Source organism: Camelus bactrianus, chromosome 6, assembly GCF_048773025.1.
Source record: "Camelus bactrianus isolate YW-2024 breed Bactrian camel chromosome 6, ASM4877302v1, whole genome shotgun sequence".
Classification (NCBI taxonomy): domain Eukaryota; kingdom Metazoa; phylum Chordata; class Mammalia; order Artiodactyla; family Camelidae; genus Camelus; species Camelus bactrianus.
Window position 1 is genome coordinate 111,753,857 of NC_133544.1, and position 27,878 is coordinate 111,781,734.

At 42.5% G+C, this 27,878-nt stretch overlaps 1 long non-coding RNA gene across 6 annotated transcripts in view; it reads left to right on the forward strand.

Annotated features, from left to right (window-relative positions):
- The first annotated feature begins 266 nt into the window (after positions 1 to 266).
- Positions 267 to 27,878, forward strand: part of LOC141578017 (uncharacterized) — a 67,996-nt gene continuing 40,384 nt past the window's right edge. For 2 of the 6 annotated variants that reach the window (XR_012507909.1, XR_012507913.1), the window contains exons 1-3: positions 516 to 642; positions 22,630 to 22,702; positions 24,075 to 24,720. This is a non-coding gene — a long non-coding RNA (uncharacterized LOC141578017). Of the gene's footprint in view, positions 643 to 698; positions 1,500 to 22,629; positions 22,703 to 24,074; positions 24,721 to 27,878 lie in introns of those variants that run through there. The other 4 variants (XR_012507911.1, XR_012507914.1, XR_012507912.1 and 1 more) reach the window with 4 other exon arrangements.

Consider the following 27,878-nt stretch of genomic DNA (forward strand, 5'->3'; position numbering starts at 1 on the left):
ACAGACCCCACACACTCAACCTTGGCGCTCGTGTAGGCACCTCTTGCCTGTGTGGCCTGATGTTGCCTATAGCAGTGTCCCTATTAAACTTTCCTAGACCCTTCTCAGACGCTGGTAATTCTTTACCAAACCAAGTAACTAGCCCGCCATTGTGCCCACAACACCTGAAACAGAATTGGCTAAATTATGCAGATGATGCAGTTTAATTTGCTTTAAAGGTGAAATCAAGGTTTACAAATAAAAGCAACATACGTACTCAAGGCAGGACTAAGAACTCACACGGATAACTAAGACCCTCCACGCGCATCCCACTGTGGCCTCAGGGCCTTTGCGCTGGCTGCTCTTTCAGCCAGGATCTCTCTCCGCCTGCTTCTTGAACACCTCCAGGAATGTGCTCAAATGTCCTCCCTGACCTTATTTTTCTCCATGGAACATATCACCTCCGGACATTCTGTATATTTTACTTAATTTTCTCTGTGTCCCCCACCAGGCTGTCTGCTGCATGAGAATGGAGACCTGCCTGCTTCACTCCCTCTGTGCCCGGTATATGGAACCCGCCCAACACACAGTAGGACCTCAGCGAATATGTGACGGATGTGTGATCACTGTAGGCCACAGACAAAGGTCTTCCCAGCAGTGATGGTAAGAGTCATTCATTCTCTACTTACTGAGCCCTACTGTGCACTGGATACTGACCTGGGTGGGAGGCATGCAGTGGATGAGACACAGTGAGCATACACAGCATGTTAGGAGGGACACGTGCTCTGGAGAGCACACAGGGTTGGGGGAGTGCAGGAGTGGAGGAGAAGAGGTCCAGGTGGAGACAATGGTGGCAGAAGAGACAGAGAGGTGGGGCCCAGGTCGTGCAGGGCTTGATGGCTCCTGTGAGGGCTTTTCCTCAGGGCAGCGGAACCATGGCTGGGCGTGGAGCAGGGGCCCGGTTCCTGAATGCTATGCTGGAGATGGAGCAGGTGTCTGCTTTGGAGATGTGCGTGGGGGAGGCTGTCCCTGTAGACTGTGCAGGCAAGGATGGCTCCTCTGAGGGGGTGACATCTGAGCTGAGCCCTTGTATGGACCATGTTTCCACCTTCTGTAGACTGGATGCTTTCGTCTGCCCTGCAGGCCTATGCAGGACACACCCTGTTCTCAGTCACCTGGGCTTGGCCTCCTGCCTCCATTATGGGCCTTCCCACCCCAGAAGGAGTCCTTCTAGATCTAACGCACTACCCCCTCCACTGGACTTGGACTCACACTGAGCCACTGTCCACCTGCCCAACTCACCCAGAGTCAAGTCCAGACACTTGGGGGAGCCCCTCCACCCCAGAGCCCATGAACTTACTCAAATGGCCAGTCCTCAGCCTGCTCACATGCCTCACCCTCCCCTCCTGCAGAAACCCTGTGACAGATCCTGTCCACAGCACCCTGCTCTTCCCATCCTGACCCCAGGCTTTCCCATGGGGTGTGACCCCACATTGGGTGCAGTCCCCTCCTCCAGTCTGGTGAGTAGAAACTACCTTTTCTTTTTTCTTTTGTTAATATATTTTTTTTAATTTTTATTTTATTGAGTTATAGTCAGTTTGCATTGTTGTGTCAATTTCCAGCATAGAGCATAATTTTGTCAATTGTGTTTACTGTTTCAAGAAACCATCTCTTCGCTTGATTTTTTCAAATGTTTCTAATATCTCTATTTTATTTATTTCCTCCCTGATCTTTATTATTTCCTTCCTTCTGCTTACTTTTGTTATTTTTTGCTCTTCTTTTTCTAATTCTTTTATGTAAGTTTGATTTTTTATTGCAGTTGTTCCTCTTTTTTGAGGTAGACCTGATTCTCTCGCTATAAACTTCCCCCTAAGCACTGCCTTTTCTGGATCCCATATGTTCTGTGTGGTTGTGTTTTCATCATCATTTGTCTCACTGTGTTTTTTTATTTCTTCTTTGATTTTATCATCCACCCATTTTTTTTAAAGTAGTATGTTGTTTATTCTCGATGCTGTCATTTATTTCTCCTTTATTTTTCTGTAGTTAATTTCTAGTTTTATGGTATTGTAGTCAGAAAAAATTGCTTCAAATATTTTCTATCGTCTTCAAATTGTTAATGCTTCCTTTGTGCCAAATACATGTGCCAAAGTATATGATCTATCCTATAAAATGTGGTATGTGCACTTGAGAAGAATGTATATTCTATTTTAGGGAAATATAATGTTCTGAAATTATTAACCAAGACAAATTGTTCTATTTTATCACTTAATTTCTATGTTGTCTTATTAATTTTATGTATGGAAGATCTGTCCAGTGATGTTAATGGATAGTTAAAGTCTTCTACCATGATTGTATTCTGATCAAATTTTCCCTTTTTATCTGTTAGTATTTTCTTTTTATCTGTTATGTATTTAGGTGCTCCTATGTTGGGTTCATATATGTTAATGAGTGTAATATATTCATCTATTACTCCTTTAATCATTATAAAATGTCTTTCTTAATCTTTCTTTATAATCTTTGTTTTAAAGTCTATTTTATTTGAAATCACTGTTGATATTCCTGCTTTCTTGTCATTTCCATTTTTGTGGAATATCTTTTTCAATCCTCTCACTTTCAAACTATGTGTGTCCTTCTCCCTAACGTGGGTCTCTTGTATACAGCGTATTGTAGATACTTGCTTTATTATCCACTCTGCACTCTATGTCCTTTGATTAAAGCATTTAGTCCATTGACATTTATAATAATTATTGATAGATATGTGTTTATTACATTTTGAACTTTGTTTTGCAGTTGATTTTGTATTTCCTCTTTGTTCCTTTCTTTTTCTTTTTGTGGTTTGATAATTTTCCTTTTTATTATCTCTGTGTCTTTTTAGTTTTGTGACTCTATTGTAACTTTTTGGCTTGTGGTTACCCTACTTTGTACATATATTAACCCATTACTATATCTGTTTGTTTTAAACAAACAGTAATATAAGCTCAAACTCATCCTACCAAGAACAAAAAAGAGAGAGAGACAGACAGACAGAGAGAGAGATAGAGAAACCTGTATATTTTCTTGCTCGCCTCCCCCACCCTTAATGATTTAGATGTCCTCTTTTATGATTTCATGTTTATTCTGTTGTAATTCATTGTAGCAATCACCTTTCCAATTATGGTTTTCTCCTTTTTGTAGCCTCCTGCTTCTTTTCTATTTAGAGTAGGTCTTTCAATATTTCCTTTAGCATAGGTTTAGTGTTGCTAAATTCTTTTTGTTTTTGCTTGTCTGTGAAGTTCTTTATCTCTCCTTCTATTCTAAAGGATAGCCTTGCTGGATAAAGTATCGTAGGCTGCATCATTTTTTCATTCAGGACTTTGAATATTCCTTGCCCCTCCCTTCTGGCCTGTACTGTTTGTGTAGAGAAATCAGCTGAAAATCTTATGGGGGTTCCCTTGTATCTCATTCTTTGTTTTTCTCTTGCTGCCTTTAGAATCATTTCCTATTCTCAACCCTGGTCATCCTAATTGTAATATGTCTTGGTATGGGTCTGTTTGGGTCCTCCTTGTTTGGGACGCTCTGTGCTTCCTGTATTTGGATATCTGATTCCTCCTTTAGGTTTGGGAAGTTTTCAGTCATGATTTCTTCAAATACCTTTTCAATCCCCTTTGTTCTTTCTTCTTCTTCTGGGACCCCCATTATGAGTAGGTTGGCATGCTTTATGTTATCCCATAGGTCTCTTATATTGCTTTCATTGGTTTTTATTTGTTTTCTCTCAGCTGTTCTGTTGTCCTGTCTTCTAAGTCACATATTCATTCCTCTCAATTATCTAGCCTACATTTTACAGCCTTTAGCTCAACTCTCATCCCAGCAAATGAGTTTTCCAATTTTCACTGGCTCCTCTTTAGAGTTTCAATTTCGTTTTTTGACATATTCTCTGTCTCTATAGACAATCTCTTAGTTTCTTCAGTACTTTGATCACTCCTTTCTTGAAATCATCTAGTAGACTATCAATATCTATTTCATTGATTGTTCTTTCAGGGGATTTTTCTTGTTCTTTTAATTGAGAGAGGTGGCTCTGCTTCTTCATCTTGCTTATATCTCTCTGGCACTATGGCTTATGGAGTATCAATTATCTACTGTGGTCCTTTAGAAGTTTATTTATTTATATAAAGTGGTTGCAGAAATAAAACTAAGCACAAAGAAATTAGTTTTAAAAGCAGTATAATCAATAACAGAGGAACATATTGAAACAAGATAACAATTGAGTTGGGATGAATTTTTAAAATATTAAAGGAAGAAAAATATTTGAGAACAGAGTATAATCAAAACAGAAGAACAAAACAAAGATAAAAATGAAATTGGACAAATTGAAAGATAATATAAGTATTTTAAAAGAAAATTTTAAAAGGGATTATAAATATATATATAAAAAATATTTAAGAAGTAACATTTAAAAAGTAAAAGAAAATGGAACAGAAAAAGAAGTGAGGATGTTCCCGTGGAGATTGTGTGCCCTTAATAATTTTATCAAGAGGTCTTTCTTAAATAAGTGTGGTTGCCAAGTCTTACTTCTGTGCCTTTTGTCTGTTATCCCTTTGGTTACAGATGTGGCCATTAACCTGTTAACCAGAGCCTACCCTGGCTATTGAATGGGGACTCCTATTTGTTTTGTGGTTGTCACGGCTCCTGCCCCTGCCTTGCTTCATGAACTCAGCTCATTGGTTCCAGAGACCCTCTGGTCACACCCTTGGTCTGTGCTGCTCCCAGTGCCTGTAGGTAGACATGTCACATCTCCTCCCAATGCTGCATCTTGGTGCTGCTCTCCTGCATGTTAGGTGGGCAGGGTGTGCCCCTTCCCAATGCCATGTCCAGGTGCAGCAGTCCTGCACAGTAGTTGGGTTGGTTGCTCCCCTGTTCAGTGCTACTCCCCACTCCACATCTGTTCCACACTCTGTAGGTGGGCTTGAGGCAAATGGCCACACCAGCCCTAGTCCCTGCTCTTTGCCAGAACTCTGCTCCTTGTTCATTTCTCTTAGAGGTGCGAGTTCATAGACGCACCAGTACAGAACCTTCCTATATGTCTGGGGATGTAAACAAGTCTGAGTCCCACCTATGAGGCTGCAGAACTGCCAGGTACATATTCAGGTTTCAACCCCACCTCTGCCTGGGTGGGTATGATGGCTGTGGCTGAGCCTCATCTCTCTTCTTCTGAGAAATCACCAGTTATGTTGCTGTGGGTCAGCAGAGACAAAGGACAAAATTCCCCTTCCCTCAGGCAAGCCAGCAATGTTGCTTTGCTTTATTTTTTTTCTTATTTTATGGGGGGCCCAGGCTGTTCTGCTCTGTATACAATCCAAGCATTTGTCCACAGCACACTGTCGTCCCCCAGGTTTACCTCTGTACAGTCAACCAGAGTCTGCCTGGATCCAGCAGCCTGTCCCTTCCCATCCCTGATTCACTTCTAGGTTTGGGGGTTGTTGAAACACTTTGTGCCCATGTAACTTAATTCTGTCAGTCAAGGGCGGTTCTGTACACATCTGAGCCTCAGAGGTTCCCTGTCCATCCTGCTGACCTCTCCGTTGGAAAGGGGAGACCCAGTCAACCAGCACTATCCCTCCTTTGCTGCTCCCTCTTCAAAGGACCAAACCCAAGCCATTTTGCATTTTCTTCCTTCTTTTTTCCGTTTCTCCTACCAGATTGGTGGCACATTTTGTCTTTTGAAGATGGCAATGTTTTATCAAAGTTCAGCAGATGTTCTGAGTGGATGGGTGTGTCTGTGAATGTCAATCTTGGTGTATTTATTGGAGAGGATAAGATACAATTATCCTTCTACTCCACTAACTTGGTCTTTCTCCAAGAATATGCACTCTTAATAATTTTGTCATAAGGTTGTTTTTAATTATGGGTGGTTGCCAAGTCTTCCTTCCATGCCTTTTGCCTGTTATCCCCTTTGTTGGTCGTGTGGCTGGTGTTCTGGTGGCCCGAGTCTGCCCTGGCTATTGAGCAGGAGCTCCTTTTTTTCCTGTGGTTGTCACACTCCTGCCCATATCCTGCTGTGAAAACTCCACTTGCTGGTTCCAGAGGCCCTCCAGTCGTGCTCCTGGTCTGTGTCCCAGCATCAGTAAGTGGGTGGTCTGCACCCCCACCAGATGCCTGGTCCCAGCACCACACTCATGCAAGGTTGTTGGCAGGTAGCTCCCCTGCCGCATTAGGTCCATGCTTCATAGGTGGACTCAGAGAAAACAGCTGCACTAGCTCTCACCCCTGCTCTGTTCCAGAACACTGCTTCTTGTCCATTTGTCTTAGAAGAGCCAATTCAGAGAGGCATCGGTGTGTAATGGTCCCCTCTGCTTGGGACTGTAAACAAATCTCAGTGCCACCTATGAGGTTGTGGAGCCCCTAGGTAGGGATTCAGGTTTTGAACCCTCCTTCACCTGGGATCCATGAACCAGAAAATATGGTGGCTATGGCTGAGCCTTGACTCTCTTCTCCCAAGAAGTCTCCAATAATGGCACTGTGGGTCTGTGGACACAAAGGCTACAGATCCCCTTCCCCCCAGGGCACACCAGCAGTGTTGCTTTGTCTTTTTTTTTTTTTTGATTTTATGGGGGACCCAGGCTGTTCTAATCTGTATACTCTCCCAGCCATGGCACACAGAACATTGCAGTCCTCCAATGTTTCCTCTGTACAGTCAGCCCGAGTCCTCTGCTCGACTCAGACATCCTGTCCCATCCCACCCCTGTTGGTTCAAGTCTAGGGCTGGGGATCATTGGGGCTCTTTGTGCCCAATTAACTTAGTTCTGTCAGTCAAAGGCTATTCTGTACAGATCTGAGCCGCAGATGTTCCCTCTCCATCTTGCTGAACTCGCCATTGGAGTTGGGTAGACCCAGTGTATTAATGCTATTACTCCTTTGCAGCTCCCTCCTCATTGGAATGGTCCTGAACTATTTTCCTTTTTCTTCTTTTCTCCTTTTCTCCTACCAGATTTGTGGAAAATTTTATCTTTTGAAGAAGGCAATATTCTGTCAAAGTTCAGCAGGTGTTCTGGGTGGTGGGTGTGTCTGTGGATGTCACTCTTGGTTAATTTTTGGGAGACGGTGAGCTCTGAGCATCTTTTTTACTCCACCATCTTTCCTCCTCCTTCACTTTTTCTTTTGATTGTAACACTTAGTCCATTGACATTTATAGTAGTTATTTTATAGATGTGGTTTTATTGCCATTTTGAAATTTGTTTTCCAGTTGATTTGGTATTTCTTATTTGTTTCTTTCTTTTAATTATTTTTATTTTTGTCATTTGATATTTCTTTTCTATAAGCTTGGTTTCTTTTTGGGTTTTATGACTCTTTATATACTTCTGATTTGTGGTTATCTTGTCTTTCAAGTATGGTAACCTCTTACTTCATCTGTTTGGTTTTAGTTGATAGTCATGTAGGCTAAAGTGCATCCTAAAAAGAAAGAAGACAAAAAGAAAGAAAAAAAAAAAAGAAAGGGAACAAAATCTATATTCTCTTGCTCTCCTCTTTCACCTTTTATGATTTTGCTATTCTCTCTTTCTTTCTTGCTGTCTTTATTGACTTGCTGACTAATTTATATCTTCTTGTTTTCCCTTGCAATTCACTGTATTTATTGCATTTCCAATTATGGTTTCCTAATTTCTATAGCTCCCTGTTTATGTTTTATTTAGATTAGAACTTTCAATTTTTTTTTTTTAGCATAGATTTAGTACTGCTGAATTCTTTTAGTTTTGCTTGTCTGTGAAATTCTTTCTCTCTCTTTCTGTTCTAAAGGAGAGTCTTTCTAGATAGAATATCATAGTTTGCAGCCTTTTCTCATTCAGGACTTTAAATATAACTTGCCACTCCCTTCTGGCCAGAAGTTTTTACGTAGAGAAATCTGCTGAATGCTTATGGGGCTCCCTTGTAACTAACATTTTGTTTTTCTTTCACTGTCTTTAGAATATTTTCTTTATCTTTAACTTTAACCATTTTAATTATAATATGTCTTTGTGTAGGTCTGTTTGGTTTCTTCTTGTTTGGGACCCTCTGTGCCTCCTGTACTTGGATAATTCTTTCCTTCTTAAGGTTTGGAAAGTTTCAGTCATAATTTCTTTAACTATCTTTTCAATCCCCTTTTCTCTTTCTTCTCCTTCTGGGACCCACTATTATGCATAGGCTGGCACACTTTATATTATCTTGCTTTAATTGGTTTTTATTGGCTTTTCTGTCTGCTGTATTGGGTTATTTCTTTTATCTTGTCTCCTAACTCATTTATTCATTCCTCTGCATTATCTAGTCTGCTTTTGATTGCCTGTAGTTGAATTTTCTATTTTTAACTAGCTCTTCTTTATAGTTTAAATTTTCTTTTCAAAGTTTTCTGTCTCTTTTGATAGTCTCTTTTATTTCTTTCAGTGCGTAGATCATTCCCTTTTTGAAGTCTTGTAGACTATCAGTCTATTTTACTGATTGTTCTTTCAGGGGATTTCTCTTGTTCTTTTAATTGAAAGTGGTTCCTCGGCTTCTTTATTTACTTATATTTCTCTGGCTCTATGTATTTCTTCTAGACCCGTTTCTGAGCTGTGGTGTGTAGTAGGCAGTGTGGGAGCACTTCAGTTTTGAAGAAAAATAGGCAGGAGGTGTCCACTGGGGATTTCCCTCTGTGGTGTTGTCTGTCACTTGTTATGCAGACTTACAAAGTACTATTTGTTGATGTTGGCTTTATCCCTGCCTTAGCTATGGGAATGTCAGCCACCTACTCTGGTGCCCCTCAGGTTCTGAGCCCCAGGAAACATCAGTGCAGATCCAGCAGTGTCAGTCCCTTGGACCTGCCTTAGCAAGTGTGTAGTCACACACATGAATTTGTGGTCCACTACAGGTTCAGCTCAAACCCCAATCCCGCATCCACATATGGAACCATACACCACCCTGTTCTAAATACCCTCACTGGCCACCCTTCTTGAGTCAGAACTCCACTAACTGCCTGTAAGTCCCAGAGGTGTGGATTCACAAAGTGACCAGAGAGAGCAAATCCACCCTCTCTGCCTGGGGCTGTAAACAAATCTCAGTCCCGCCTGTGAAGTTGCAATGGCACAGGATATGGATTCAACATTCAGCTCTGCCTTTGTGCAGCAGTGTTGGCTATGACCAAGCCCCATTTCTCTTCTCATGAGAACACACCAACAATGGAGCCAAGTGGAGAAAGTGACTTTGGCACAGCCATGCATCATTCCTCCCCCATTATACCAACATTGGTGCTTTTTTATGAGAGTTTCAGTCTGTTCTGTTCCACACACACACACACGCACACAGCCAGAGCTCACACTGCCCTCTAGTTTCCTGATGCTACCTCTCTGCAGTGTGACCCAGCCCTCTGCCTGGGCTCTTCACTGACTCCAGTAGCCAGTCCTGGCTCATCCCTGCTAGTTCATGTCTAGGGCTGGTCATCACAGGGACCCTCTGTGTCAGTATTCCCCAGTTCTGCCTGCCATGCAGTTGCCACTGTCTCCTCCAAACCTTGGAAGCTCTGCTTCTTTCCTAGCTGATCTCCCAGCTAGAGAGGTTGTGTCCCAGTGTGAGGGTGCCTTTCTTCCTATGCTACTTTTTCCCTGCAGGATCAGTCCTGCACTGAATTTGTGTTTTTTCTTTTTATTCCTTACCATATTTTGTGAGAATCTTCCTGTATTTCAAAATGAGAGACACTCTGCCAGAGTTCAGGAGGTTTCTGTGCAATTCAATGTTTTTGTAGATGTAATTCTTTGTGTATTTGTGGGACAGGTCAAGCTGTGAGTCTGTCTACTCTGTCACTTTGGCTCCTTCAAATTTTAAAATAGGGCTAGGTCTTTCTTAATTACTCTCAACAAGCTGTTGTAGTTTCCAGCATACATGTCTTGTAATTTTTCCTTGCCTCTATTGGATGCTGATTCAGAACATACACAACCTTCTAGAGAAACCTGTCCCACCCTGCCATTTGCTGCCAACTAGCTGGCTGTGTCTGAGTCACCAAAAGGTTCTGTTCTTTATCTGATTCTTAATTCTTTAGAATTTATCATTTTACTCTCATAAATGCTGATTGTACTTGTAACAAATACTTCAAAATAATAAACTTTATGCTGTGGATTCAATATGAATGAATCTCAAGTAACATATGCTTTAAATACCTTAGAATTAGTAAAGCAATATAGATACATTATGAACACTTGAAATGTTGCCTAAAGGAAAAGTGCAGAGATTTGCAAATCCCACCCCCAGAAGTGACCGTCATGAATGGCTTGGTGAACATCTCTCAGTCTCTATCTCTCTTATTCTCTCTGCCTCTGTCTCTCACACACCACAAGATTCATTTACATCTATGATGTTTTGACACATATGTGGTCATAGATGGCATCTGGGATGTAGATGATGGATTAACAAGCATCCAAACTGAGGGCTTCCTTGACATCAGGTAAAGACCTAGCAGTCATTTTTCCAGCTGCACAACAATCATTCCTCCATGTGAACCAGAACTGATGAATCCCACCCCCTCTCCATGAACATTAGTGTTGCTTCCAATCTCCTACCAGTTAAACCAGAACTGTGATGAACATCCTTGAAAAGACATCTTTGAAAAATTGTGCAAGAATTTTAGTATGATCAACACTAAGCATCAGCACTACTCGGAAAGGGGTGAACTTGTGGAACTGTAATTCATCCTGCATACTCTTCTCCCAGAGAGGAGTGTCTGCTCACTCTTCCCTCCAGGGGATGTACTGTGGCCTCTGCCTCCTCATGTTGTCACCAGAGCTGGTTGTCACCAGGCTAAAGCCCTGCCAGTGTGATGGTGACCAATGCTGTCTCCAAAGTGTGTACATCTGTGTGCATCCTCACTTGAGAGTTCAAGCACCTCTAATATACACTGGCCACCTGCATTTCCTCTTGTTGGAATTGCATGTGTTTGTTCTGTTTCTGTTTAGAACACAGTGTTTCAAGAAGTTTTTGGACCACAGGTATGTGAAAACTTTCTCTGACTTTAGGTTATGAAAAATGATTTTTCCAGTTTGTGGTTTGACTTTCATGGCTTTTGAATATTTTTATTTTTTATTTTGTAGGTTATGTTTTGCCACAGGAAGAGCTAAGCATCTCCCTTCTGGCTCTGGTTTCACACATAGAATAGCAGTGCCTATCTCGAGATTATGCACATAGTTACTAAAAATTTTCATTTTGTACATCTCATGTTTAATCCACCTGGGTTTCCCTTTCAAATAACCAAAATGCTACTTCAAGTAAAAAAAAAAAACCTAAAACAACACTCCCTTTTTAAAATATGAGAGCAGACACAAACAGCCACCTTTTGTATGATTTCATTGATAGGGAACATACAGGGTAGGGAAAGACACACAGAAAGAAAGAGGATTAGGGCTTGTCAGGGGCTGGGGGAGGGAGAAAAAAGAATGTGTGCTTTGGATACAGGGTTTTATTATGAGGAAAGAAACAGTCTGAAACTAGACAGTGATGATGCTTACACAGCATTGTGAATGCACTTAATGCTCCTGAATTGCACAATTTAAAATGGGAAAATATCTAAATTTTATTATTGTAAACTTAAAACATAAAAATAGATGATACTCTAAATGACATGAAAGTAAACAAGGAAATTACAGAAAAAACAAACAAAAATGATGCCACGAGAAGGGAAGTAAAGTTCGGGTCTGGGAGTGGGTTGATTCTGAGAATTAGATGACAGTGTTGGTGTTTGCAGAGGCATCTCATCCCTTAGGGGTGGTGATGCCTGAATTGGCTCTGGGTCTCATAGAAGTGTGTGTGTAGGTGCAGGAGGAGCTACAAGATCAGGCTCAGGGTCTCCCTGCAGGACTGGTAATGTAACCTGGCTCTAGGTCTCCTGTAGGGCTAGTCTTACAGTCTCCCTGCAGAGCTGGTGGGATGTGACACGGTTCTGTGTTTTTTGCAGGTGCAGGTTCGGGTTCCCCTGCAGGGTTGGTAGAATGGGACCCAGTCCTGTGTCTCCTGCAGGATCCAGCTCAGGATCTCATGCAAGACCAGGCTCAGGGTCTCTTTGTAAGGCTTGTGGAATGAGACCCCATCCTTTTTCTCCTGCAGCAGCAGATTCATGGTGTCCCTGCAAGGTTTTGCAATTTCACCCTACTCTGTATCACCTGCAGGAGCAGGCTCAGACTGTCCCTGCTGGGTTGTTGGAATATGACCCAACTCTGATTCTCTTGCAGAAGCAGGCTCAGGGTACCTCTACAGGGCTAGTCAATTTTATTCCAGTCCTTGGTCCCTTGCAGGTGCAGGATTGGGGTCTTCCTTCACGGCTGGTGAAATGTGACTCAGCTGTTGGTCTCCTGCAGAAACAGGCAGAGTTTCTCCCTGCAAGCCTTGTGGAATGAGACCCAGTGCTGGGTCTCCAACAGGAGCATGCTCGGGGTCTCTATGCAGGGCTAGTGGAATTGGACCTGGCTAATGGTCTCCCTGCAGTGCTGTTGGAATTGGTCCAATTCTTGGGTGTCTTGAAGGTGCAGGCTCTAAGTCTCCCTGCATTGCTGGTGAAATGTAAGCCAGTTGTGGTTCTCCTGAAGGAACAGTCTCAGGGTTTCCCTGCAGGGCTGGTGGATGGGACATAGTCCTGGGTTTCCTGGAGGAGCAGGCTCTGGGTCATTTTAGAGCTGTTGCAATATGACCAATCTCAGGTTCTCCTGCAGGAGTAGGCTCGGGGCCTTCCTGCAGGGCTAGTGGAATTGGACACAGCTCATGGTCTCCCTGCAGTGCCATTGGAATTGGTCCAATTCTTGGGTCTTTTGAAGTTGTAGGTTCTAAGTTTCCCTGCATTGCTCATAGAATGTGACCTGGCTGTGGGTCTTCTGCAGGAGCAGGCTGATAAATTACCTGTAGGGCTGGTGGAATGTAACATGGCTCTTAGTCTCCTGCCAGAGCTGATTCAGGGTCTTTCCACAGGGCTGGTAGAATTGGCCCCAGGCCTGGGTCTCCTGCATGTGCAGGCTCAGGTATCCCTGCAGGGCTTGTGGAATGTGACTGGGTTTCTGTTCCCTGCAGGGGCAGGCTCAGAGTTTCCTTGCAGTGTTGCTGGAATGGCACATGGCTCTGAGTTTCCTGTAACAGCAGTCTTATGTTCTTTCTACAGGGCTAGTGGAATATGACTCAGACCTTGGTCACTTGCAGGAGCAGGCTAGTTTTCTCCCTGCTGGGGTGGTGGAATCAGACCCTGTCCTGGGTCTTCTGCAGAAGCAGGCTCCAGGTCTTCCTGCAGGGCTGTTGGAACATGACCCCATCACTGGTTCTGCTTCAGGAATAGGCACAGGATCTCCTTGCAAGGATAGTGTAATTGGACCCAGCTCAGGGGTCACTACAGTGCTGATGGAATGTGACCTGGCTCTGTGGTTCCTGCAACTGTAGGTTCTGTGTTTCCCTTCAGGGTTGGTTTAATGGGACCCATTCCTGGGTCTCCTGTAGAAGTAGGCTCAGAGTCTCCCTGCAGGGCTGGTGGAATGGGACCCATCTCTGGGTCACCTGCCAGAACAGATTTGGACTCTACCTTCAGTCTGGAGGGATTGGGCCTGTTCCTGCATTTCCTGCAGGAACAGGCCTTGGGTCTTCCTGGAAGAATACTGTAATATGACCCATCTCTGGTTCTCTTGCAGGAGAGGCTCATGGTCTCCCTAGAAGTTTAGCAGAATTTGTCCCATTCCTTGGTCCAAGGCTCAGGGTATCCCTGCAAGTTTGGTGGAATGGGACCTAGTTCTTTGTCTCCTGCAGCAGCAGGTTCTGTTCTCTTTGCAAGGCTGGTGGAATGTGACTCCACTCTGTAGCATTTTTTGCAGATGCAGGCTTAGGGACCCCACCAGAACTGATGGCTCTTAGTCTCCTATGGGAGCAGTTGAGGGATTCCCTGCAGAGCTGGTGGAATTCATCCCAGTCCTCGGTCTCTTGCAATTGCAGGCTCAGTGTCTCCCTGCAGGGTTTGTGGAATATGACTTGGCTGTGGGTATCCTGCAGGAGCAAGCTCAGTGTTTCCATGCAGGGTTGGTGGAATGAGATCTAGTTCTGGCTCTCCTACAGGAGGAAGCTGGGGTTCTCCCTGGAAAGACTGATGAAATTGGACTGGGATGTCTGTCTCCTGCAGGAGCAAGCCTAGGGATTACCTACAGAGCTGGTAGAATATCACACAACTCTTGTTCTTCTGCAGGAGCTGGCTCATGTTCTCTGGGAAGGGGTTGTTCTCCCCCAGGAGCAGGTTTGTAGTCTCACTACAGGGCTGGTGTTATGTGACCCGCTCTGTGTTTTCTGCAGATGCAGTCTCAGTGTTTGACTGCAGGTTTGGTGGAATGGGACGAAGTCCTGGGTTTCCTGGAGTAGTAGGCTCACAGTCTCCCTTCTGGGATATTGGAATGTGACCCAGTCATGTGTTTCCTGCTGAAGTGGCCTCAGGATATCCCTGCAGGGCTGTTGGAATTGTACCTCGCTCTGTATCATCTGCAGGATCAGGTTTGTGCTCTCCCAGCAAGGCTGGTGGATTTGGACCTATTCCTGGGTCTCCTGCAGGAGCAGGTTTTCAGTCTTCCTGCAGGGCTTCTGGAATATGACATATCTCTAATTTTCCTGCAGGATCAGGCTTGTAGGTCACCCAGCAAGGCTAGTGGAATTGGACCCACTTCAAGGTCTTAGTGCAGAGTTGATGGAATGGGACCCAGTCCTGGGTCTCCTGCAGGAATTGGCTCAGAGTCTCCCTGCAGGACTGGTGAAATTGGACCCATTCCTGAGTCTCCTGCAGGTGGAGGCCCTGCATCTTCCTGGAGGGATGATGGAATATGACAGAGATCTGGTTCTCCTGCAGGAATAGGCTCAAAGTCTCCCTACAAGGCTAGTGGAATTGGACACATTCCTGGATCCATTGCAAGTGAAGGCTTGGGGGTCTTCCTACAAAGCTGGTGGAATGTGATTTGGCTCTGAGTCTCCTGCAGGATTAGGCTCAGAGCCTCCTTGAAAGATTGGTGAAATGGGACACAGTGCTGTGTCTCCTGCAGTAGCAGGCTCAGTTTCTCCCTACAGTGTTGGTAAAATTGGACCTGGCTCTAATTCGAGTGCAGTAGCAGACTGAGGGTATACCTGCATGGCTGGCTTAGTGTGAAGGAACAGCAAGTCTTAATACATTGGCCCACTCCTGGGAAAAGTATAAACAGGGCTTGGTGCATGGTCTCTTGTATTGTCTGAAAAAGCCCCTTGAGATGTGTTGATTATGATGACCTCTTCCAAGAACTTGAACACTTTTAGAATCTCTGCCAACTCATCTTGTTTAGACTGAAGGAATCTGCCTTTCATCAGTTCTTGGAATAGAGATCAACACAAAATGAAAGAGGGAAGAAAAAATTACCAATCTATCTATTGAGAAATCAGCTGAAGACATTAGAAAGTTCTCTTGCAATGCACTTGTTTCTATTTTGGTGCATTTAGAATCATTTCTTTATTATCAACTTTGGCCATTTAAATTAGGATATATATTGTTGTAGGCCTACTGGGGTTCATTATGCTTGGACCCTCTGTGCTTCCTGTGTTGAGATAGCTGGTTCTATCTTTGGTTTAAGAAAATTTCAGTCTGATTTCTTCAAATATCTCTTCAAACCATTTGTCTTTCTTCTTTTCCATGTGGGATCCCTATGAGTCATAGACTGGTATGTTTTCCCTTATCCCAGGTTTCAGTTGCATTGCTTACATTGGTTTTCACTTGCTTTTCTATGTCGTGTTCTGACTGAGTGATTGCGTTTATCCTGCTTTCGAAGTCACTTATTTGTTCCTCTGCATTATCTAGTCCGATTTGGACTGTCTTTAGCTTAGCTATTCTCACCATTGAGTTTTCTGATACTATTTGGCTCATCTAAAGTGTTTCTCTTTCCATTTATACTAGCCTGCATTTGTATTCATAGACTCAAGATTTCCTTCAGTGTTTTTATGTCCTCCCTTTTCAAGTCATGTTCTAGTAAATTTTGGTGGTCTAATACATTGGATGTTCTTTCAGGAGACTCCTGTCTTTTGAAAATTTGGAATGGTTCTTTTAACTTTATTATATCTCTCTATCGCTATGGGTTAAGGATTATCATTTATCTATTATAGACTTGAACAGCTTTTGTAGGTGAAATCATTTCTGTGCACATTTATTATTAATGCTGTGAGGATTGTTATTGGTATGTAATGATGCCATGCATTCCTTCTGTGTCTGTTGCCTGTTATATCTATGATTGCTATTATGGTTTTTGTTGTGGTGAATACAACCTATTCTAGTAAAGTTAGCAGTGTCATTTTGGTTAAATGCTTATCATAGCTCTGACAGTGCTAGGACTAGTAATTTTTGCTGGAATACAGGCTTCCAAATGGTTTCTGGGCTGCCGGCTGGATATGTGGATAGGGAATGGTTCCAATACACTCTCATGAAAGTGCATTCGTCCTTACTATTGCCACGGAAAAGTCAAAATTTTATAATGGGTTCCCTCAGGTTCTCTGCAAACAAAAACAAAAGTGGAAACAAATCTATTGATGTCACACATTAGAACCTGTTGAAGCGTGCAGTGCCACAGTTGGGTCCTTAGTGTAGTACTGGGTCAGCACCACAACTATTGTTGCATTAGCATGTGGTAGTCAAGGCTGATGGAAAGGCTTCAAATTCACCTATTGTTCAGCAGATCTCTGCTCCAAGAACTCTTGCAATAAGGCATTGGAACTCAAAGGCAAGAATGGGGCATTTCAAAAACCTCTGCTTTGGACAATAAGAAATTTCAATCCTGCCTATGAAAGTTGCAGATCCTTGGGCTATAGAATCTGATTTCAACAATAAATTGCCCTGGATTCTAGAAACTAGATGAAGATGGCTCTGAATGAGACCCATTTCTCCTTTATGGAGAAAGTGAGCAATTATACCATGGATGTGGAAAGACTGTGACTAAGGCCCTGGGTTACTAAGCTAATCCACAACACATATGCCAGCAGATTTAATATTAAGAGAGGACCCAGGCAGATCTGTTCTCTAGATAGTACCAACCACAGCCCAAAACAATCTCCAAATCCCTGGGAATAAATTTGTGACATCAGCCACAGCCCTAACACACAGATTCCACAGGCACTCCTAGCTCAAAATTAACAGGTGGAGTATTGGTCTGGGAATGAATTGCAGAGAAATTTTGTGATTATTGCTTTCAGATATGTCAGCCAAACGTCCACTATGCACTCTTTTAACCCTCAGCACATTTTCTTCCATCTCAAATGACCTGTCCATTTTAGAGTGTGCATTCCAGTAAAACACAGTTTCCCCTTTACTGCTCCCTCACCAAAGGTCAGGTCCTGCACTGATTACCATTCTCTAATTTGCCTTCTACTCTTTCCAGGTTATGTGAGAATTCTTTCTGACTTTTGAAGTAAGAGATGTTTGGGCATTTTTCAGCAGGGTACCTGAGCCAAGGGCTGGGAGAGAGTATGTTTATCTTGCTGTATACATGGGAGAGAGTGAGCGAAGTTTGCACTGGTACTCTTCCACATTGGCATGGATAAATTAGCACAATTTAGTCATAACTCACAGACACTTGATTCTTGTTTAGCTATTTTTCTGTATATCAATTGTGGGAGGATGTGTCCGGAAACTCCAGGTCTGACAATGTGTTCATACCTCAGTTGCAGACTTTCAAATAATAAACAGAATTGAATTACATACATGGGAAATGTATCAAAATAAAGACAGTTTTAGAAACATACTAAATCTAACTATAAGACAGTGTTGCCAAATTTAGGTACCAGCTTGAAATATCCAAATTAGAAAAATGCACAGAAAATATAAATTAGCAGCCAAGAGTCACGAAGGAGGCAGTTCAACAGTTTTCTCTTGGTGCCTCCAGCAGTAACAGAAACAATGAAATAATTCTTAGAACCATTAACAACCACAAACCTAGGTTTCCATTGTGCATGTGGTGCCCTTTCCTAATAATGACACATACTGGTCAATGTTGGCGATTCAAGGGGAAAAATTATTATTTAGGAAACCACAAAGAAACCCAAACAATGTATTTTTACATAGGCTTGGTTTCAATAGCACTTAGAGATATTAAAGATATGAAAACTCTGCTGCAGCTTTGCTAGGCTATTGAGAATCATGTGCTCTTCTATCAAAGATGAGAATGTTTAATCGACTAATTATGTTGAGAAAAGCAATTTAACCCCAAAAATACAGCAATCACATTATATCCGGCTCTTGGGACTTGACAAAAGGGAAAAGATGGTCCACAAAAAAGTGTCATTACATATCTATCCCAACAATTACACTTCATTTCAATAACAGATTTATAATAGTTACAAATACTGTTTTGAATAAATGAGGATAAATAAATATCCAAATTCAGGCAAAAAATTCACTCACTTACAAAACTCCCTTCACACCAAAGTAGACATAAGCCCAGCATTTGATGAATCTAGGGGAAGATCATCATTTCAAGGTGTGAGCGAAGAATTCAATACCAATCTATTTTAGTCGAGAGTAGTTGACAATGGAGGAGTCCACTGTTGTGCACAGAATGTGAAGGAGGAGGAACTCTGATACTAGGAGGGGCTTGCTCAGCTCCTACTGGCTTCATTGCAACTCAAGTGCTGATTCTTTGAAATGGATACATGAGGGGAGGGGAGGGAAGAGCAAGTGCTTGATACCAAGGGCCAACCCTGGGAAAAGGCTTACCTGTGCTTCGTGCTTGGTCGTCTGAGTGGTTTATAAATGCCCCTTGGGACGTGTGGATTCTCACGACCTCTTCCAAGAACATGAGCGCTTTTATCATCTCTGCCATCTCTTCTCTATTACATGTCAGGAATCTTGGACCCGTTCTTGGAGCAGAGAATTGAATAACTTTCTCAAGTGCACGTTGACACTCCATATGTTTCTGCCAGTTTCAGCGAGGTACAGTATGTCTCATGAATGCCTTTCGAGCCTGGTATTCTCAACAGAAGTCTCCATGCCAGTATTCTCCATTGTAGCAGAACAACTCTCATCAATATGTTCGCATCTCACCTCAATTCATGCACCCAGCTATTCTGCCAGCTTCCTACATATCTCCTATAAAGTCAAATTCTAAAGGACAGGGCAAGTCTGAAAGTACCTCGGAGCCTCACCAGTAAGCTGACGACAGGCAGATCTTCCACTCTCTGCCCTTTCAGGTTCTGGAAACTTACCCGTGAACTTAGGTCTTTGGGCAGCAGCAGTATCTCGAACTTACACAGCTTCCCGAACAAAAGACCTAAGCCAATCTCCACAAAGGGCGGCAGCCCCTCCATCACACTGATCCACCCACAGAATTCTGCCCAGTTACCTTGGATCCACCAGCCACAAGAATCCTGGTGGGGCACACCGAGATTCCACCTGGAATCCAACAGGTAACTGCCATCCCCAATGGTTGCTGCATCTTGTCAGTGTTGAAGGAGGGGCTGCATCAGACGAGAGGTTCCAAAGGTAAATGTGATTCTCTCCATTAGCGTCCCATGATTCATTTTTTCTTCCCTTTATCCTTTTGTACAGATCTGTATACACAGTACAAACGGAGGGAAGTGTGTCCATTTTTAGTTTATGATTTCACACGTCTTTAAACTTTCTAACAGTTAACATTACACAAAGACCCACTATAAGAATCTTTTGTTTGTGTAATATCCATTCACCCAGAATACATATCCGTCTGTTGCTTTTCTGCTGAAATACACACACTCTCAGAAAATGGATCCATTTGTTTCATGGGGGCTGAAATTCCTAGAAGTGAAACCAATCCCAATGTGCACTTTTCTGTCTGTCTCTTTTGCTCTTAGTACAGTTTTGCAGAGCTACTTGTCTTTGTTATAGGTGTATGCCATTTATTTTCTACGTAGGGTTGAATATGCCATTCATTGATCCTGTTGGAAGACTTGTAATACTATATCATGGACTATGACTGCATCTTATTCAAAATCGGCATTTGGGCTAGGTCACGATATGCTCTTTTGAATCAATATTTATGAATATTAATGCACGCATCTGTGTTCTGAATACAAGCGTGTTGAGTACATTTAAGCTGCGATACTGGGTCAATGCAGGCTGAATGATCCTTGACATCACGTTGAGTAATTTATTTTGAATTATCATGTTTCCTTTGGATAGATGTCAGCCAACCGTACACTTTTAGTGTTTATTTGTTTGATTGTTTGTTTGCTTGTTGTTGGTTTTGCAAACACCTTAGGCCATGCATCTCTCCGTTTGCTTCAGAGAGTCATGTAAGATGATTTACTTAGTATAGTGTTGAAAATCACCTATGATTTCCTGCTCCCCACTCCCATCTTCAGGATTTTGATTTCCTAATTGCCTTCTTGTTTATTCTTTGCAACTCACTGCTCTTCTTGCATTTCCAAAAATGTCTTTCTTATTTACATTTCTACGTGCTACTTTTCGATTCAGGGTGGAATTCTCAATCTTTCTTTTAGGATAAGTTCCTAACTGCTGAATTCTTTTAGGATTTGCTGGTCTGTGAAATTATCTAGCTCGGTCTTTAATAGGAATAGCAGTCTTGTAGAATAGGCTACCCATATATTGCAGCTTTTTCTCATTCGGGATATGGTCTATGTCCTGGCACTCCTCCCTGTTCTGCAATACTTCTGCCGAGATATGAGCTGAAACCCCTCTGGAGGTTCTTTTGTGACTAAATTGCTTTCCTCTACATGCATTTTAAATCACTGGGATGATCATGATCTTTGTTGATTTGAATTGTACAGCTGCAAGTACGTGTATTGGGATTCCACCTCCTTTGGAAGCTGTGTAGTTCCTGAATTCGTATAGATGATTCTTTCTTGTTTTTCAGCAAGTTTCAGTCTGATTTTTCTACAAATATCTTTTCAGACTTTTTTTGTTAATCTTGCTTTTCCATCTGGGACTCTTACGAATCATACTCTTTCATGCTTTGTCTTACACCCAGGCTTCAACAGCAGTGTTTGCATTGGTTTGCACTTCTTTTTGTATGTCTTCTTCTGATCGAGGGATTTCTGTTCCCCTGTCTTCACAGTCTTTCACGAGTCCGTCTGCATTATCAAGTCTGCTTTGGACTGACTTTAGCCCTGGTATTATCACATCCTTGAGTTTTCTGATATTATTTGGATCGTTTTTAGAGTTTCTCTTCCCCTTTCCTGGTATATTGCCTTTTGTGATTCTGAGACACTGTTGTACTTCATGTTTTCCTCACCTCAGTTTTCAATACTAGCTCTGGTAGCATTTTGCAGTCTAGAGGGTTGAAAGCTTATTTTTTGGGCCTTCAAAGTCTTTGGAACTGAAAATGGTACTTCCTGTTCCTTTTTACTATACTTCTTTATCTCTACTGGTCAAGTAATATCAGGTATCTAATATAGATTTATAGGGCTTTGTTAAGTGAAAATTTTAGACCATTGGGTGTACAAAGTTCCATGATATTTCTGTGAGGACAATTTTCCCAAGGCATTGATGCCATGTCCTGTTCCTGTGTGTGTTGTCTGGTATACTTCTAATTGCTGGTGTTGCCTTTGTTGTGATGAACACACCATATTATTTCAATTAGTAAAACTTCGTTTTATTGCACTTACCTCACAATTCTGAAAGTGCAGAGTACACTTCCTCTTCTGGAAATGAAGCTTAAAGGTTTTCAGCTCGGCATTCTGCTTTATGTCATATTGGAGTCTTTCCAAAACAGCAAACTGAGAGTGCACTTGTGCTTTCTATTGCCATGGGAATGTCCGAATGTTACCAGTTTTTCCCAGAGCTTCTCTGTCTACAGAAACACCAGTGGAAACATATGTATGGATGTCAAACATCAGGGCCTGCTGGAATGATCCCGCAGACCGATCTTTGTGTCCTCTGGGCAGTACCATTTCAGTGCCATCCAAAATGTAGCATCTGCATTTGGGAGATAATGCTGAAGGAAATGCTTCAGCTTCTCACGTTGTGGACTTTGACCACTCTTCCTTGATCACTCATCCTTGGGTCATGGGTGCACGAATGCAACCACAAAGCTGTACCGAATTCTCTTCCTCAAACCAATCCGTAATCCCTGTCCAGGTTATGACTGTAGCAAATCCTAAAGCTTTTAATTCTGATTTCAAGCCCAAGGGACACTGAATCCCTCAGACCAGATGCACGACATCTCTGATTGAGCCCCACACGTGCTCTATTGGCAAAATGCCAAATTGATCCTGGGCCTGCAAGATGCAGTGGATGTGGCCATGGCACATATCGAAAAACTCAACCTCACACGCCAATGTGGTTGCTTTCTTACTGGGGTTACAGGTCGGTTTGCTCTCTTGATAGAACCCACCACAACCCACAACGCACTCCAGATCCCTGAGACTCAGCGTGTGCCATTATCTGTAGCTCTATACCTCATTTTCCGCTGCCTCTGCTAGCTTAAATTTGGGAGATCGGATCTTGGTCTCAGAATCAATTTTGGGGATATGTTGTGCTGATTTCTATGAGTTATGTCAGCCAAGCATCTGCTGTGCACCCTTCTAACACTCAGCACATTACCTACAATCCCATGTGCGCTGTCCACTTGAGAGTGTGCGTCCAAGTAAAACAGAGTTTCACCTTTGCTGCTCCATCAGCAGAGGTCAGATCCTGCACAGATTTCCATTCTCTACTTTGCCTTCTCCTGCTTCCAGGTTTTCTGAGGCTGCATCCTGTCTTTGGAAGTAACAGACCACTCTTCGGAATGTGTCCTGTGCCAAGGGCTGGGTGAGTGGAAGTTTACATTGCTTTGTACATGGGAGGGAGTGAGCGCAAGTTGCACTGGTTCTCTGCCAACTGGGCATCGATAAATCAACACTTTCCAGATATAATTCACAGAAATGTGATGTTTGTTTAGCTCTGTTTCCTATAAAGGCATGGTTGGAGGGATTGTCCGAAGACTCCAATTTTGACATTGTGTTGATAACACAGTTGCAGGTTTTAAGAAGGTTAATAGAATTGATTTACATGTTTTGGGATTTATATGAAAATGAAGTTAGTGTTTGAAACATACTAAATTTACCTAGAAGTCAGACTTGTCAATTTTTGTAACATTATGTCAGCTCCAAGAAAAATATAGACAGATAGAAACTAAAATCACAGTCCAAAATGTTGAAGGAGACATGTCAACCCTTTACTGTTGAAGCCTCCAACACCAACAGGAACAATGAAGAAACAATTGAAACAATGAAATAACTGAGAATCTGGGTTTCCCTTGTGCATGGGTTGCCCTATAGTCCCAATGACACATACTGGCCAATGTTGGCATTTCAAGGGGTAACATTCCTCTCTAGGAAAGTACAAGAAAAACCAAAGAAAATATATACATTTAGGCTTGATTCCAAAAGCACATACAGGAATTTTAGTTATGAGAACCCTGATGCAGCTATGCTAGGCTATTGAAAAGCAGGTGTTCTTCTATCAGTGATGATAACGCTTAATCATCTGATCATGTTCGGTAAAGCAATTTAACACAACCAAGTCTGCACCCGCTATATATCGTGCACCCGGTGCTTGACTGAAGAGAAAGACGGTCCACAAAACCTGTGTCTTTAAATTCTTTCACGACTTTTACAGTTCAGGTCGCTATCTGACATAATATTTACCTATATTGTCTTGAAAAACTGAGGCCTAGTACATATTCAAGTTCAGTCAAAGATTCCTCTCACTTACCACACTCCCTTCACCCCAGACAAGACATAAAGCCAGCATTTGTTGAATCTAGGGGAAGGTCATCATTTCTTTGTGTGAGCTAAATATTCAATTCCTAACTATTTTAGTCGAGAGTATTTGACCTTTAAGGAGTTCACTGTTGTTCACAGATTGTGAAGACAGAGGAACTCTGATTCTAGGAGGGGCTTGCTCTTCTCCTACTGGCTTCATTGCAGCTCAGTTTCTGATCCTTTAAAATGGATGCCTGAGTGGAGGGGAGGGAAGAGCAAGTGCTTGATATCAAGGCCCAAACCTGGGAAAAGGCTTACCTGGGCTTGGTGCATTTTGTTCTGAATGGATGTAAATGCCCCCTGGGGCCTGTGGATTCTCATGACCTCTTCCAAGAACATGAGCGCTTTTATCATCTCTGCCATCTCTTCTCTTTTAGACGTCAGGAATCTTGGACCCGTTCTTGGAGCAGAGAATTGAGTAACTTTCTCAAGAGCACGTTGACACTCCTAATATTTCTGCCAGTATCAGCGAAGCTCAATATGTCTCATGAATGTCTTTCGAGCCTGGTATTCTCTAGAGATGTCTCCATGCCGGTATTCTCCATTGTAGCAGAACAACTCTCATCAATATGTTCGCATCTCTCCTCAATCCGTGCAGCCAGCTTTTCTGCCAGCTTCTCTTCGTGTCTCCCATAAGGTAGACTTCAACAGGACTGGGCAAGTCTGAAAGTACCTCGGAGCCTCACCAATAAGCTGACGACAGGCAGATCTTCCACTCTCTGCCCTTTCAGGTTCTGGAAACTTACCCGTGAACTTAGGTCTTTGGGCAGCAGCAGTATCTCGAACTTACACAGCTTCCCGGACAAAAGACCTAAGCCAATCTCCACAAAGGGTAGCAGCCCCTCCATCACACTGATCCACCCACAGAATTCTGCCCAGTTACCTTGGATCCACCAGCCACAAGAATCCTGGTGGGGCACACCGAGATTCCACCTGGAATCCAACCGGTAACTGCCATCCCCAATGGTTGCTGAATATTGACAGTGTTGGAGGAGTGGCTGCATCAGACGAGAGGTTCCTAAGGTAAATTTGATTCTATCCAATAGCGGGCCATGGTCCTTTTTTCTTCCCTCTTTCCTTTGGTTCAGATCTGTATATACAGTACAAACGGAGGGAAGTGTGTCCATTTTTAGTTTATGGTTTCTCACGTCTTGAAACTTTCTAACAGTTCACAGTGCACAGAGACCCACTAAAGGAAACTCATGTTTGTGTAATATCCATTCACCCAGAATACATATCCGTCTGTTGCTTTCTGCTGAAACACCCACGCTCTCAGAAAATGGATCCATTTGTTTCATGGGGGCTGAAATTCCTAGAAATGAAACCAATCCCAACGTGCACTTTCGTGTCTGTGTCGTTTGCTCTTAATACAGTTTTGCAGAGCTACTTGTCTTTGTTGTAGGCTTATGCCATTTCTTCTCTACGTAGGGTAGAATATGGCATTCATTCTTGCTGTTGGAAGAATTGTAAGTCTTTATCACAGGCTATGACCAAATCTTATTCAAAATCGGCATTTGGGTTAGGTCACGATATGCTCTTTTGAATCAATATTTATGAATATTAATGCACACGTCTGTGTTTTGAATACAAGTGTGTTGAGTACATTTAAGCCGCGATACTGGGTTGATGCGTGCTGAATGATCCTTGACATCAATTTGAGTATTTTGTTTTGAATACTCATGGTTTCTTTGGTATATGTCAGCCAACCGTACCCTTTTGGTGTCTGTTTGTTTGTTTGATTGTTTGTTTGTTTGCTTGTTGTTGGTTGTGCAAACACATTAGGACATGCATCACTCCGTTTGCTTCAATCAGAAAGTCATATAAGTGAATCACTTAAGATAGTGCTTAGAATCACCTATGATTTCCTGCTACCCTCTCCCATCTTATGGCTTGGATGCCCTCCTTGCCTGCTTCTTGTTTCTTGTTTGCAACTCACGCTCTTCTTGCATTTCCAATAATGGTTTTTCTTATTTCCGTTTCATCTTGCTACTTTTCTATTCAGGGTAGAATTCTCAATCTTTCTTTTAGGATAAGTTTCGAACTGCTGAATTCTTTTAGGCTTTGCTGGTCTGTGAATATCCCTAGCTCTGCCGTTATTATAAATGGCAGTCATGTGGCATAGGCTACCCATGATCACAGCTTTTTCTCATTCAGGATATGGCCTATGTCCTTGCACTCCTCCCTGTTCTGCAGTATTTCTGCCGAGATATGAGCTGAAACCCCTCTGCAGGTTCTGTTGTGACTAAATTGCTTTCCTCTACATGCATTTTAAATCACTGGGATGATCATGATCTTTGTTGATTTGAATTATACAGCTGCAAGTAGGTCTATTGGGATTCCACCTACTTTGGACACTGTGTACTGCCTGAATTCGTATAGATGATAGTTTCTTAGCTTTCAGCATGTTTCTTTGTGATTTTTCTTCAAATAGCTTTTCAGAATTTTTTATTTTATTTCTTGCTTTTCCATTTGGGACTCTTATGGATCCTATTCTTTCATGCTTTTTCTTACCCCAAGATTCAACAGCGATGTTTACGTTGGTTTGCACTTGCTTTTCTATGTCTTCTTCTGATCGAGGGATTTCTGTTCACCTGTCTTCACGGTCATTCACGAGTCCCTCTGCATTATCTAGTCTGCTTAGGACTGACTTTAGCCCAGTTATTATCTCATCCATTGAGTTTCCTGATATTATTTGTTCTTCTTTATAGTTTCTCTTCCCCTTTTCTGGTATTCTGCCTTTTGTGATTCTGAGACACTGTTGTTCTACAGTGGTTTCCTCACCTCCGATTTCAATGCTTGCTCTGGTAGCATTTTTCCGTCTAGTTGCTAAAAGCTTATTGTTTGGGCCTTCAATCTCTTTGGAACTTAAATGGTACTTCCTGTTTCTTTTACTATACTTCTTTTCCTCTGAGGGTCAAGTACTATCAGGTATCTAATATAGATTTATAAGGCTTGGTTAAGTGAAAACTTTAGACTCTTTGGTGTACGCAATTCCATGATATTTCTGTGAGGACAATTTTCCCTAGACATTGATGCCATGTCCTGTTCCTGCGTGTATTGTCTGTTATATCTCTAATTGCTGGTGTTGCATTTGTTGTGATGAAACCACCATACTATTTGAATTAGTATAACCTCACTTTTATTATGCTAATCTCACAATTCTGAAAGTGCACAGGGCCCTTCTCCTATTGGAAATGAAGCTTCTAAAGGTTTTCAGCTCTGCATTTTTCTGTATGTCATTTTGGACTGTTTCCAACACAGCCAACAGACAGTGTGCTTGTACTTTCTTTTGCCATGGGAATATCCCAATGTTACCAGTTCTTCTCAGAGCTTCTCTGTCTACAGAAACACCAGTGGAAACATATGTATGGATGTCATACTTCAGGGCCTGCTGGAATGATCCCGCAGACCGACCTATGTGTCCTCGGTGCATTACCATGTCAATGCCATCCAAAATGCAGCGTCTGCATTTGGGAGATAATGCTGAAGGAAATGCTTCAACTTCTCACGCTGTGGACTTTGACCACTCTTCCTTGTTCTCTCATCCTTGTGTCATGTGTTCACAAAGGCAACCACAGAGCTGTTCCGCATCCTCTGCCTCAAAGCAGACCATAATTCCAGTCCAGGTTACGAATGTAGCATATCCAAAACTTTTAATACTGATTTCAAACCTGATGCACCCTGAAACGCTCAGACAAGGTGCATGATATCTCTGATTTAGCCCCACATGTGCTCTGCTGGCAAAATGCCAAACTGGTCCCTGGTACTGCAGATGCAGTGGATGTGGCCATAGGACATATCGATAAACTCAACTACACACGCCAGTGTGGTTGCTTTCTCACTGAGGTCACAGTTCTGTTTGCTCTCTTTATAGGACTCAACATATCTTACAATGCACTCTAGATCCCTGAGATCTGCGTGTGCCATCATCCGTAGCCCTATCCCTCTTTTTCCGCTGCCTCTGCTAGCTCAAATTTGGCAGCTTGGATCTTAGTCTCAGATTAAATTGTTGGGATATTTTCTGTGGTTTCTTTTAGTTCTGTCAGCCAAGCATCTGCTGTGCACTCTTCTAACACTCAGCACATCAACTTCAATCCCATGTGTGCTCCCCGCTTGAGAGTGTGCATCCAAGTTAGACCGAGTTTCACCTTTGATGCTCCATTACCAGAGGTCAGATCCTG